The following is a 13,879-nucleotide window of genomic DNA, read 5'->3' as shown; positions in this document are numbered from 1 at the left end:
ACCACACTTCTGCTGCTGTCAGTCGACCAGCAATGGACACTGGAATGCTTGCAATTAGTTGGGAGATCACCCTGTAATCGCCTTGTTCTCGGAGAGAGGTTCAGCGTCACCTTTATTCAGGGGTGCGGCTCCAAACTGGCCTATTGTCATGAGTACACACCCACTTCAGCTGCCATGGCTCCCCCCCCCCCAACTCTCCTTATTGTGGGATAATCTTCTAAATCACCTTTAAGAAGTTACTAACCAAGTCCACCAATTTGCAGCCATGTCTCTCTCTCTTAGTATCCAGGAAGCCTCACCAGGACAAGGGCAAAAGTCAGCTGTTAACATACTAACATATATTACATAAAAACATTAAAAGGAAATATATCAAAATAATATTACAGTGCAGAACCTTAGGCTGCTACCAACCGATAACACTCCAATGTCATCTCAGACCTTCATCACATAAACCATATTAGGCTGCTGCTCAATCTTCGGCTCACAATCTACTGCCCCCCCCCCCCCCCCTCACTGCTTGGGGTTGAAATACTTGATACACAAAATATCTCCAACCACAAAAGAAATATATTTCTCACCTTACACTGCGTCTGTCATGCCAATATGCAATCAAGCACTCCCTCATACATCAATGTGTCTATATGATTCTCTGTTGAAATGTCTCGAGGCCCACTACTATGAACATCTATCTGGGTCCTCAAAATCAGGTAAGTACTCCTGCAGTTCTTCCGATATCTGCTGTCAATGTCCCACTCGAATGTCAGTGAAGCTCCTCCAAACGGCTTCACAAAAGAAGTGTGTAGCTCCCTTACACTCGAAGTTTCCCTATACCAATCGGGTTCTTCTCCATACTTGCAATTCAGCTCCACACTAGGAGCTTGTTACGACCCTGGGTTCTCCAGTGGAAACCAGAGGTCAAAATTGAGCTATTAAACTTTCTAGTAGTACAGTCCAGTGCATCTCGAATGGCAATTGTTTGTATCTTCCCTGCCAGACGTAAGACTATTATTGTTTCTCAAAGAGCATTTAAAGACTGAGCTGGGGGTTGATTATTAAATAATAACATAGGCACCAACTTTGCTTACTAATACTTTCTAATCATTTGTAAAGTAACAATACATTGCATAGGGGAAGATCTTTAATGTGCTTAGCTGCACGATCAATTAGGCTCCTTCCGGCACCACGACATGAGGGAGGCGAGGTGGTCGCGAGGAGCTCTCTCTCTTCTCTGGCTGGTGTCGTGCGGATAAGACCTACTCTGTGGCTGCACCCCTACTCTTCTCCCTTCTCCTCTTACTTATTTCCCTTACCTGAAGTTCCTGTATCCTTAAGTTAAGTACGGGGCATTATTAAGTGAACCTACTCTGGTAGTAAATATTGGTGAGACCTGGGGTTAGTATTTGCCAGTGTTTTGTTTACCCCTAAGTGTTGTGTTTTGTATTAGGGTACCACATGGTCTCACTACCCTAAGCTGCATCCAGCTTCAGTGCTTATCCAGTAGTACTTTACCCTAGCTTGTTATTAGTGTAACCTTGTATCCTGCCTATGTGGACCAAGGCTTTTAACGTAAGATAGTGTGGTAAAGTTATTATTATTATTGTTATTGGTGTGAGTGTATTTGGGGGGTTGTTAAGGGGTTAATAAATAAGTACATGAATTACAGAGTATCTCTTCTTCCAGTGTGGGAGCGCATTGATCAACCCTTAGACTAACATATATGGTCTTGTAGCAAGTTATTACTACTGTGGATAGTTTATTTTGGGGGCCGGGCCTTTTAGCTCTCCCATATTTGATACTCTTGTCTTCTAACTACCCTTACCCCTTAATATTACCAGTACCCCATAGAAGCCCCACATCTATTTTTGTAACAGAGCTCACCAAATACTCTTCTTCAGACGCGAAGTTCCTTCATTACCTTCTCCCATACAAACCTGTAATTCCATTACCAATCCACAATAACATGTTTCCCTAACAATACAGATATAATAAATATATATCTACATTAATATCATCATCCAACATCACACTCCACACCGATCTCACTGAAATCAACTTCCCTTGGGCAACGTCCCCTCAGGGCGTTTGTGAGCCACTTAGCTCAGGAGAACAAGGATGTGCTACTCCCGCCTCCATTATGTCCACTCATCTCTAACTCCTTATCTCTGCTCACTGTCTTAATGAAACATCCACCCTATATATATATAAATAAATATTAATACATTCTCTACGATCGCTGGGCACACAATCAAACAATGGTAAACATTCTATTGATTAATTAAATGAGCTTACCACAGAATTCTAGAACGTGATGACGCTTACTCAGATGCTCCAACATGGTGTCACATCTGGCCATCCACAAAAATCACTTTAGGACTGCCTCACAAAGCTTCTTCCAGTCCTGACATGAGTACACAATGTCGCCCGGCAGGCTTTTTCCCCCCTCACTGTCTGGCCCGTTGTCGTCGTGAGGAGGCTTGGTGGGCGGCTGCCTGAGTGTGATGCTCCTTGAGTCAGTCCTCTGTCCTTTTGAAGCCTTATGCTCCTGCTGCTGTCTTCACCAATTTTGCCAGATATCTTTTCCTTTTCCTTGTGTTTCATTTTTCTCCCTCCCCCCCTTCTTCTCCTTTCTAATTGTCATTTCCTGCCGTCCTTTTGCCAGTCTTGATTACACTTGAACTTCTTCTGTTTTGATGGCCAGGTGTTTGGAGGGCTCTTTCACCCATAGAACTGTGGTACCCAACATTGTGAGCGAGGGGATGCTTTTATTGTCAATCCTCCTTTCGTCGCTGAACCCAATCTCGACGGATTAACGGTTCTTAAGGTGGCGACTGTGGGGCGTATACTCATGATGCACCCCTAGCGGACCTAGGCAAGACCGGCAACAACTCTCTTGTTGGGTGTTCTAGCCTCTAATTGTGGCTCCGTGGTGGGCATGGGGACACATTCGTGAGTGAAAGTATTACCTCTCGTTTTCATGTCATTGAATACTGTTCCTCTTATGACTTCTCAGGCTCATGGGGTGGGCGACCAAGTCCCCGAGTTGGACTGTGTTGGAAGACTGGGCTCAGTAGCCCCCGCTACATTGGGCCCAGACCTAGTCCCTCCTTTAACCCTCCTGACTACTCCCCTCGGCTCCCCTCCCTCTTCTGTGGTTAGGTCGAGCCACAAGCCCCCAGAGGTGACCACCTCGTCCCCTGGCACGGCTCAGTCTCTCATTGTGACTACTGCGCATTTTAACCCCTCTCTCTCTGGGGGTTCTCAATGCCGTTCCCGCCAAGGCTGCACTCGCACGATCCCTTCCCATACTAATATGTACCAAGCCTTGTTTGGTCTTGCTTCATGGTCTAAATACTTTGATATCCTCCCTCTGGATTCTACACCTGCTGACAATTTCTCCCTCCATAATCACCTTGTTGATTCAGTAGATGCCTCTGTTACTTTTAACCTCACCCGTTTCAGTACCCGTGTCATTGCTGTTCCTTCTCCAGATGCAGCTACTGGCTTAGCAGCATTGTCCTGCATTGGGGAGACCCCTGTTTGGGCTTAAACTTAAACGCTTGGTTAAATTCCAGTGTTGGCACTGTTCTTCTCCCGCACCATATTGCAACTGGTGTTGGGGACCTAAAAGACTGCCATGAGGATATAAAATATATCCTCAAAGCCCAAGGCCATCCTGTCCTCCAGGTGGACACGTTCACTCGACCCCCTCATGGACACCGCCATCAGCCCCTTCGAGTTGTGAAAATCACCTTTGATAGTAGGACCCTTCCGCCCTCTATCATTCTTGCTGGTGCCAGGTGTTCCATTCAGGAGTACATCCCCTCTCTCAGACTTTGTAATAAGTGCTGGAAGTTTGGGCACGGTGCCCTCAAATGCACAAGTCTTTTTTTTCTATGCCTCATGTGTGGGGACTATGGCTACTCCAAGACAGAGTGCTCTTCTCCCCAGGCTCCCTGCCTCACTCAGTTGCGGTGAGGCCCACCCTAACTTCTCCCGCACGTGTATACACTACAAGCCCGCCCACTGCCTCTTCTCCTGTTCCTTTACGCTCTGTCCCGAAAGGTCTCCCTCCTGATTCTCCTTCTGGAGTTTTCCCCCTTCCTACCCAGTTCGCCATGTTTCCTGTGTCTTCTTTCCCTTCTCCCCCCAATCCTTCTTCCCAACCCTCCCCACAATGTCTTGGTTGGTAAGAAGGCATCACTTTCTTCCTTCCCCCCCCCCCCACCTCTGACTCTATCGCTATGTCCCTTACCATTTCGATGGTCGGGTCCCCTGTCCCAGATATGGAGGTTTCTTTCGCCCCCAATTCCCTCTCAGTTGCTGTCCTTGATGACGTGCGCTCCCCGGTTTCTGCCCCCTCCCCCTCCTCCTGCTGCCCTTGGCAGCCCCTCTCGGTTGTCTCCCACTCCCCCGGACCCCGTCCATCCACCTTTGTTCTATCCACCCGCTCCCTTCCCTCTATCCTTACTAAGTTTACCCATGCCCCCTAATCCTGATTTTGCTGACTCTGACCCGATCCTGATCCTTATCCTGAGTTTATTTAATACGCTGCGTTCTACTTTACCTTTGTTTCTTCATTGTTCTCTGTTGTTGTCCTTTCTCTTTTTGATAATATCTATTCTTCAATGGAATATTCGTGGATTTTATGCTAATTTCTATGAACTCCAACTTCCGATTACAAAGTTTTCACCACTTTGTGTTTTTCTCCAGGAGCCGATGCTTGGTGCTCGTCATGGTCGCTTCCGTGGCTATTTCTTTCTCTCTCCTCACCCCTCTCCCAGCTTTTGCTGGGGCCCATTGATCTACTGCTCTCTTGATTCATAATAATATTCTCTTCGTCTCCCCTACTGTTTCCATCGCCTATCCATTGTTCTGCTGCCAGTGTTTTTGTGAGTAGATGGTATACAGTCTGGTCCATTTATCTCCCCTCAAATGTCCCGCTTTCCCTTCCTGATCTTAAACAGCTCCTGGACTCCTTACCAGAGCCGGTGCTCCTGTTGGGTGATTTCAACTGTCGACATTCCCTCTGGGGTGATGTTCTGATAAACACCCGAGGCCGTCTTCTCGAACCGTTCGTCCTCTCTTCTTCCCTGCCTCTCCTGATTTCTGGTGAGCCCACTCATGTGGATTCTAGAACTCGCACCCTTTCCTGTCTTGATCTTTCTCTCTGCTCGTCGTCCCTTTACTTAGATCTCACGTGGCGGGTTCTTGATGACCTCCCTACAGTGACCATTTCCCCATCCTCGTTTCTTTTTTATCTTTTCACCCTCCCCTCTCCTTCCCTAGGTGGCAGTTTGCCAAGGCTGACTGGAACCTATTCGCCCTCTGTGCTACTCTCTCTGAACTCTCCTCTCTGCCTCTTCCTCGCGCCCTCCTCCTTTTTCATGACACCGTCTTCGACGCTGCCCTTTGCTCTATTCCTCGTTTGCCAAGGCTGACTGGAACCTATTCGCCCTCTGTGCTACTTTCTCTGATCTCTCCTCTCTGCCTCTTCCTTGCGCCCTCCTCCTTCTTCATGACACCGTCTTCGATGCTGCCCTTTGCTCTATTCCTCGCTCTACCTCCTGGGGCACACGGAAGTACATTCCCTGGTGGAATGCGGACTGTGCTCTGGCTGTCTGCTGTAAGCGTGCAGCCTGGAAGAAACACCGATGCAGACAGGTGGCTGATTCTTTTATTTGGTTTCGGAAGGCTAGTGCAGTGGCCTGTAGGACCATCAACACAGCTAAACGTGACAGTTGGAAATCTTATGTTTCCACCATTACATCCGATACTCCTCTGCCGCAGATCTGGAAGAAGATCTGCAAGATTGCTGGCAAGTTCGTTCCAGATGTCTCGCCGGTTCTTCACCTCCGTGGTACTCTAGTGGCAGACCCAGTGCAGGTCGCGACCGAACTGGGTTCCCACTTTTCAACTATTAGATCCGGTTCTCATCTTCCTCAATCCTTCCTTCTTTGTAAGCCTGTTCTTGCATCTCATCCCTGAGATTTGTGCATTCCCCCTCTGCTTTCCCTATAACAATCCCTTCTCTCTCTCTGAACTTCAGTCTGCCCTGGCCCTCTGCAGTTCTATGCAAGCGGGCTCTGATGATATTCATTATGAGATGCTTCGCCATCTCCCTCCATGCACGTCTCGGTATTTACTGAGTCTGTACAACCAGGTCTGGGAGTCGTCGTCCGTCCTTGAGGACTGGCTTGATGCCGTTGTACTCTCTATTCGGAAACCGGGGTCTCTCGGGACATCCCCTAAGTACTTCCGCCCTATTGCCCTCACGAGTTGTGTCTGCAAACTCTTTGAACATATGGTCAATGTTTGTCTGATGTGGTTCTTGGAACACTCACCACCTCTCCCCTTCTCAATTTATTTTTCGCAAGTGCTGCAGCACGACTATTGTCCTGGTGAACTTGGAGGTCTATATTCGTACTACTTTTGCTGTGAAGACCTCCGTTGTTTCTGTCCTTTTTGACCTGGAAAAGGCTTACGATACCACCTGTAGGTACCATATTCCGTCCCAACTTCGTTCTTTTGGCCTTCGTGGTAATCTCTCTCTTTCTCCAAAGCTTCCTCTTTCGTAGTTCCTTTAGAGTGGGGCTTGGTGCCACTCACTCTCTGCCTCTTTTTTAGCAATTCGAAGGTGTACCTCAAGGTAGTGTTCTGAGCACTACTCTTTTTCTAGTTGCCATAAATGATCTTCTTTCCTCCCTTCCTTCTGGCATCTTCTCCGTTCTTTATGTCGACGATCTTACTCTTTGCTGCCGAGGTGATGATTCGCCTCTCCTTCAATGGCGGCTTCAACTTGCGATTGATTCCGTGTCGTCTTGGGCCACCAATCATGGCTTCAAGCTCTCTGCAACCAAGACTTGTGCTATGACTTTTACTCGGAAACATGTCGTTCTTCGTCCCTCTTTGTCACTTTATGGTCATCCCCTTGTGTACAAAGATTCCGCTAAGCTTTTAGGGTTAATCTTTGACACTCGTTTGTCTTGGTCGCCCCATATCTCTTACCACCGAGTTGAATGCTCTAAGGCCCTTAACCTACTTAAGGTTTTGTCCCATACTTCTTGGGGAGCAGATAGGCGCACACTCCTCTCTTTGCATTCCTCTCTCGTACTGCTTACACTCGATTATGGTTGCCCTGCCTATTCTTCTGCTTCTCCTTCTATTCTTCGCTGTCTTGATCCTTTGCACCATACTGGGTTGCGCCTCAGCTCTGGTGCTTTTCATTCGATTCCTACCTTAGCTTGTACGTTGACACTGGTTTCCTGTTTCTTCAGGACCGCCGAGATTGCTACACTCCCAACACTCTCACTATTGCCTGTATCGTGCTTTAACTCCCCCCCCCCCCCTATAGTTCCTGTTCAACTTCACCACCTCCCTCTTTCTGTCCGGTTGTCTCACCTACTACATTCTCTTTCGGTTAGTATTACTAATATTTCTCCTCATGTTGTTCCGTTCTTGTCCCAGTGGAGGGTTCCCAATTCCTAAATATTGTAAATCCTTGACCCACATCACTAAAGCTTTTACCCCTCCTTCAGTTCTGAAATGCCTTTTCCTTGAACACTTTCCCTCACACTCCCGCTCCATATGTTTCGCCTGCCTTCGAAGACTAACATCTTCACGGCAGAACTTTATGCTATTCTCTATGCGCTTCGCCTCCTGATTTCTCGCTACTCCTTTGTGGGCGTAGTTGACTCTTGCAGTGCCCTCATGGCTCTGGAGTCCTTTAATCCAGTCTATCCGGTAGTAGTAGAGATTCAACATTGGCTGTTTCTTATCTCCAGTAGATTTAAGACAGTGGAGTTTTGCTGGGTTCCCAGCCATATTGGTGTCTCTTTAAATGAGTGTGCGGACGCTGCCACTAAGGAAGCTATCCGCACTTGTCCCATCTCCCATAAAGTATTCCTTATTCCGACTTTTACCCAGTTATTCATTACTTCATCCTTGCCCGTTGGCATGGTTGCTGGTCTTCTGTTACTGGTAACAAACTGCGTACTCTTAAGAGTAGTGAGTGTCCCTGTGGCCTTCCTCCTTCCACCGTAAGCGGTGATGGGAAACGGCTCTGGCAAGGTTGCGTATTGGCCATTTGCACTTAATTCACGGACATTTAATGGAGTGCTGCCCTGCTCCTTATTGTCCAAACTGCATTGTCCCTCTTACAGTCGTGCATATTCTTGTTGAATATCCTGCCTTCCAGGACGAGCATGTGTCTTGCTTTTCGACCGTCCCCCGCGGTCACTTGTCCCTCGATCGAATTCTTTGTGAATCGGATACTTTTGATATCATTCGCCTTATGCGTTTGTGTTCTCATATTGGCATCCTCAGTGCTATTTAACACTCTCTGATTATTCCACACATTTGATGGTGCTATATAGCCTTCCCGGCTTGGTGCCTTCTTTGATAATTACTTACTTACTGGCAGGCTTCACGCAGAAATACCTGCTTATATCCCTCTACTTGAAGGAATATCACATTAGAGTGCACTCAGGAACGAGCACCCTCTAGGCTTCAGGTCGCCTCTAACATCTTCACATCACAGAGAAACGATGTACGACGTCCCTTACAGCTACCGTACACTTGATAACAAGTAGCCGGTCGGCCGAGCGGACAGCACGCTGGACTTGTGATCCTGTGTTCGATCCCAGGCGCCGGCGAGAAACAATGGGCAGAGTTTCTTTCACCCTATGCCCCTGTTACCTAGCAGTAAAATAGGTACCTGGGAGTTAGTCAGCTGACACGGGCTGCTTCCTGGGGGTGGAGGCCTGGTCGAGGACCGGGCCGCGGGGACACTAAAAAAGCCCCGAAATCATCTCAAGATAACCTCAAGAAGATAGCCTTCACTCACTCACTAAACCGGGGATTATATTGTTCCTTCTCAGCAGGTCAACGACGTAACGTCCGTTTCTGACGACTGTGGTAACTCAAGTGACGCCTTACACCCTCCGTCGGCGTCACGTCACGTCACAAAATATTGACATCTCGTTCCTTCTAACTTTTATCAAACGCTCATCCTCTGCTTGTATTGTTTTAAGTCACTCACTGACGTCAAGTTAATAAACTGCCTTCCCTGACCTCGTAATCTGTGGTGAGGTGTGCAGAATAACTCTCACCTGGTAGACTCGCTTCACCAGGCTACCTGGCGCTCATAACACACGGCTCTATTGATACCCCTGCTGGTGATGACGTCATGTCTTGTCTCAAGGTGAGCAGTAACAAGCGGCTGGCGGTAACTGCTAGATAGTGGCTGCACTACAGCTGGGTAGAGGCTGTATAACTGCTAGTTAGAGGCGGCAAACTGCTTGGTAGAGGAGGCTAACTGCTTGTTTGTGGAGGCACTCTGCCTGCGGGTGAGCCGTACCAGGGACTGTATGGTACAGGGTGGTGGAGCGTATGGCGGGTCAAATGACTCATCTTGGCTGTCATAGAGGTGGACTTCCAGGGTGATGACATAGAAGGTGAGTGGAAAAGGCAGTTCCACTGCAATACAGGGCATCTACGTGACACTAGCAAACACAAAATGTTTTGAATACGTGCTTTTTACTAGATTGGGTATCCGGCGGTGCCCGGGTCGACCTTAATGGTTGCACCAATTAAGTGTTTGCACGTCAGATACTGACTTCTGATGTAGTCAGATGCCTTCATACTTTATACCTATTATAACTCCATCAGTCACCATGTCATCTCCGCGGACTTAGTGACCATCGCCGCGTCCGCGTGAGTCCGACTTTCCTTGAAATGGGATTATGAGGAGCACACTTGCCTATGGCAGTCCCCTACCCCATACTTGTCACTTGGCAAAGCAGGATGAGGCCAGATTCAAACGTATGGGCCACAGCCTTTAGACAAGCAACATGACAGACATTCTCTCTTGTACACACAGACTACGACCTCACTTTGCGGTTACCTAGCGTAAGTTTCGGGTATCATTAACGTCCCCGCGGCCCGCGACGCAGGAAATACAGCCTGGTTGATCAAGACGACTGTGGCCACAACACAGGTAACCAGGTAACCATCGATGGATCCCAGCCCGGCGCCCACAACCCCCCCCCCACCTCCACCACTGGCGGTGTACAGAGTCTCACAGTGATTAAACAGCTTGTTGGTGAAAGCCGTCTGCATAACACCGCCACACAGACACGCAGGTAAGTCTATTCCTTCACCAAGATAGACCAGCAACAATTCAGTACCTTCACTGATAGTGTTGGCGGAGAGTGGGGGAGTGTCCAGTACAGTGGTCAATGTTGGCGGAGAGTGTCCAGTACAGTGGTCAATGTTGGCGGAGAGTGTCCAGTACAGTGGTCAATGTTGGCGGAGAGTGTCCAGTACAGTGGTCAATGTTGGCGGAGAGTGTCCAGTACAGTGGTCAATGTTGGCGGAGAGTGTCCAGTACAGTGGTCAATGTTGGCGGAGAGTGTCCAGTACAGTGGTCAATGTTGGCGGAGAGTGGGGAGTGTCCAGTACAGTGGTCAATGTTGGCGGAGAGTGTCCAGTACAGTGGTCAATGTTGGCGGAGAGTGTCCAGTACAGTGGTCAATGTTGGCGGAGAGTGTCCAGTACAGTGGTCAATGTTGGCGGAGAGTGGGGGAGTGTCCAGTACAGTGGTCAATGTTGGCGGAGAGTGGGGGAGTGTCCAGTACAGTGGTCAATGTTGGCGGAGAGTGGGGAGTGTCCAGTACAGTGGTCAATGTTGGCGGAGAGTGTCCAGTACAGTGGTCAATGTTGGCGGAGAGTGTCCAGTACAGTGGTCAATGTTGGCGGAGAGTGTCCAGTACAGTGGTCAATGTTGACGGAGAGTGGGGGAGTGTCCAGTACAGTGGTCAATGTTGGCGGAGAGTGGGGGAGTGTCCAGTACAGTGGTCAATGTTGGCGGAGAGTGGGGAGTGTCCAGTACAGTGGTCAATGTTGGCGGAGAGTGGGGGAGTGTCCAGTACAGTGGTCAATGTTGGCGGAGAGTGTCCAGTACAGTGGTCAATGTTGACGGAGAGTGGGGTAGTGTCCAGTACAGTGGTCAATGTTGGCGGAGAGTGGGGGAGTGTCCAGTACAGTGGTCAATGTTGGCGGAGAGTGGGGAGTGTCCAGTACAGTGGTCAATGTTGGCGGAGAGTGGGGGAGTGTCCAGTACAGTGGTCAATGTTGGCGGAGAGTGGGGAGTGTCCAGTACAGTGGTCAATGTTGGCGGAGAGTGTCCAGTACAGTGGTCAATGTTGACGGAGAGTGGGGGAGTGTCCAGTACAGTGGTCAATGTTGGCGGAGAGTGGGGGAGTGTCCAGTACAGTGGTCAATGTTGGCGGAGAGTGGGGAGTGTCCAGTACAGTGGTCAATGTTGGCGGAGAGTGTCCAGTACAGTGGTCAATGTTGGCGGAGAGTGGGGGAGTGTCCACTACAGTGGTCAATGTTGGCGGAGAGTGTCCAGTACAGTGGTCAATGTTGGCGGAGAGTGGGGGAGTGTCCACTACAGTGGTCAATGTTGGCGGAGAGTGGGTAGTGTCCAGTACAGTGGTCAATGTTGGCGGAGAGTGGGGAGTGTCCAGTACAGTGGTCAATGTTGGCGGAGAGTGGGGGAGTGTCCAGTACAGTGGTCAATGTTGGCGGAGAGTGGGGAGTGTCCAGTACAGTGGTCAATGTTGGCGGAGAGTGTCCAGTACAGTGGTCAATGTTGACGGAGAGTGGGGGAGTGTCCAGTACAGTGGTCAATGTTGGCGGAGAGTGGGGGAGTGTCCAGTACAGTGGTCAATGTTGGCGGAGAGTGGGGAGTGTCCAGTACAGTGGTCAATGTTGGCGGAGAGTGTCCAGTACAGTGGTCAATGTTGGCGGAGAGTGGGGGAGTGTCCACTACAGTGGTCAATGTTGGCGGAGAGTGTCCAGTACAGTGGTCAATGTTGGCGGAGAGTGGGGGAGTGTCCACTACAGTGGTCAATGTTGGCGGAGAGTGGGTAGTGTCCAGTACAGTGGTCAATGTTGGCGGAGAGTGGGGAGTGTCCACTACAGTGGTCAATGTTGGCGGAGAGTGGGGGTGTCCAGTACAGTGGTCAATGTTGGCGGAGAGTGGGGGAGTGTCCAGTACAGTGGTCAATGTTGGCGGAGAGTGGGGGAGTGTCCAGTACAGTGGTCAATGTTGGCGGAGAGTGGGGAGTGTCCACTACAGTGGTCAATGTTGGCGGAGAGTGGGGGTGTCCAGTACAGTGGTCAATGTTGGCGGAGAGTGGGGAGTGTCCAGTACAGTGGTCAATGTTGGCGGAGAGTGGGGGAGTGTCCAGTACAGTGGTCAATGTTGGCGGAGAGTGGGGAGTGTCCACTACAGTGGTCAATGTTGGCGGAGAGTGGGGGAGTGTCCAGTACAGTGGTCAATGTTGACGGAGAGTGGGGAGTGTCCAGTACAGTGGTCAATGTTGGCAGAGAGTGGGGGAGTGTCCAGTACAGTGGTCAATGTTGGCGGAGAGTGGGGAGTGTCCAGTACAGTGGTCAATGTTGGCGGAGAGTGGGGAGTGTCCAGTACAGTGGTCAATGTTGGCGGAGAGTGGGGAGTGTCCAGTACAGTGGTCAATGTTGGCGGAGAGTGTCCAGTACAGTGGTCAATGTTGACGGAGAGTGGGGAGTGTCCAGTACAGTGGTTAATGTTGGCAGAGAGTGGGGGAGTGTCCAGTACAGTGGTCAATGTTGGCGGAGAGTGGGGAGTGTCCAGTACAGTGGTCAATGTTGGCGGAGAGTGGGGGAGTGTCCAGTACAGTGGTCAATGTTGGCGGAGAGTGGGGGAGTGTCCAGTACAGTGGTCAATGTTGACGGAGAGTGTCCGCTAGTGTCCAGTACAGTTGTCAATGTTGACGGAGAGTGGGGAGTGTCCAGTACAGTGGTCAATGTTGACGGAGAGTGGGGGAGTGTCCAGTACAGTGGTCAATGTTGGCGGAGAGTGGGGGAGTGTCCAGTACAGTGGTCAATGTTGACGGAGAGTGTCCGCTAGTGTCCAGTACAGTTGTCAATGTTGACGGAGAGTGGGGAGTGTCCAGTACAGTGGTCAATGTTGACGGAGAGTGGGGGAGTGTCCAGTACAGTGGTCAATGTTGGCGGAGAGTGGGGCAGTGTCCAGTACAGTGGTCAATGTTGACGGAGAGTGTCCACTACAGTGGTCAATGTTGACGGAGAGTGGGGAGTGTCCAGTACAGTGGTCAATGTTGACGGAGAGTGGGGGAGTGTCCAGTACAGTGGTCAATGTTGGCGGAGAGTGGGGAGTGTCCAGTACAGTGGTCAATGTTGGCAGAGAGTGTCCACTACAGTGGTCAATGTTGGCGGAGAGTGTCCACTACAGTGATCAATGTTGGCGGAGAGTGGGGAGTGTCCAGTACAGTGGTCAATGTTGGCGGAGAGTGTCCACTACAGTGGTCAATGTTGACGGAGAGTGGGGAGTGTCCAGTACAGTGGTCAATGTTGACGGAGAGTGGGGGAGTGTCCAGTACAGTGGTCAATGTTGGCGGAGAGTGGGGGAGTGTCCAGTACAGTGGTCAATGTTGACGGAGAGTGTCCGCTAGTGTCCAGTACAGTTGTCAATGTTGACGGAGAGTGGGGAGTGTCCAGTACAGTGGTCAATGTTGACGGAGAGTGGGGGAGTGTCCAGTACAGTGGTCAATGTTGGCGGAGAGTGGGGCAGTGTCCAGTACAGTGGTCAATGTTGACGGAGAGTGTCCACTACAGTGGTCAATGTTGACGGAGAGTGGGGAGTGTCCAGTACAGTGGTCAATGTTGACGGAGAGTGGGGGAGTGTCCAGTACAGTGGTCAATGTTGGCGGAGAGTGGGGAGTGTCCAGTACAGTGGTCAATGTTGGCGGAGAGTGTCCACTACAGTGGTCAATGTTGGCGGAGAGTGTCCACTACAGTGATCAATGTTGGC

The sequence above is a fragment of the Procambarus clarkii genome, chromosome 5 (genome assembly GCF_040958095.1).
Source record: "Procambarus clarkii isolate CNS0578487 chromosome 5, FALCON_Pclarkii_2.0, whole genome shotgun sequence".
Lineage (NCBI taxonomy): Eukaryota > Metazoa > Arthropoda > Malacostraca > Decapoda > Cambaridae > Procambarus > Procambarus clarkii.
This window is presented reverse-complemented; position numbering follows the sequence as displayed.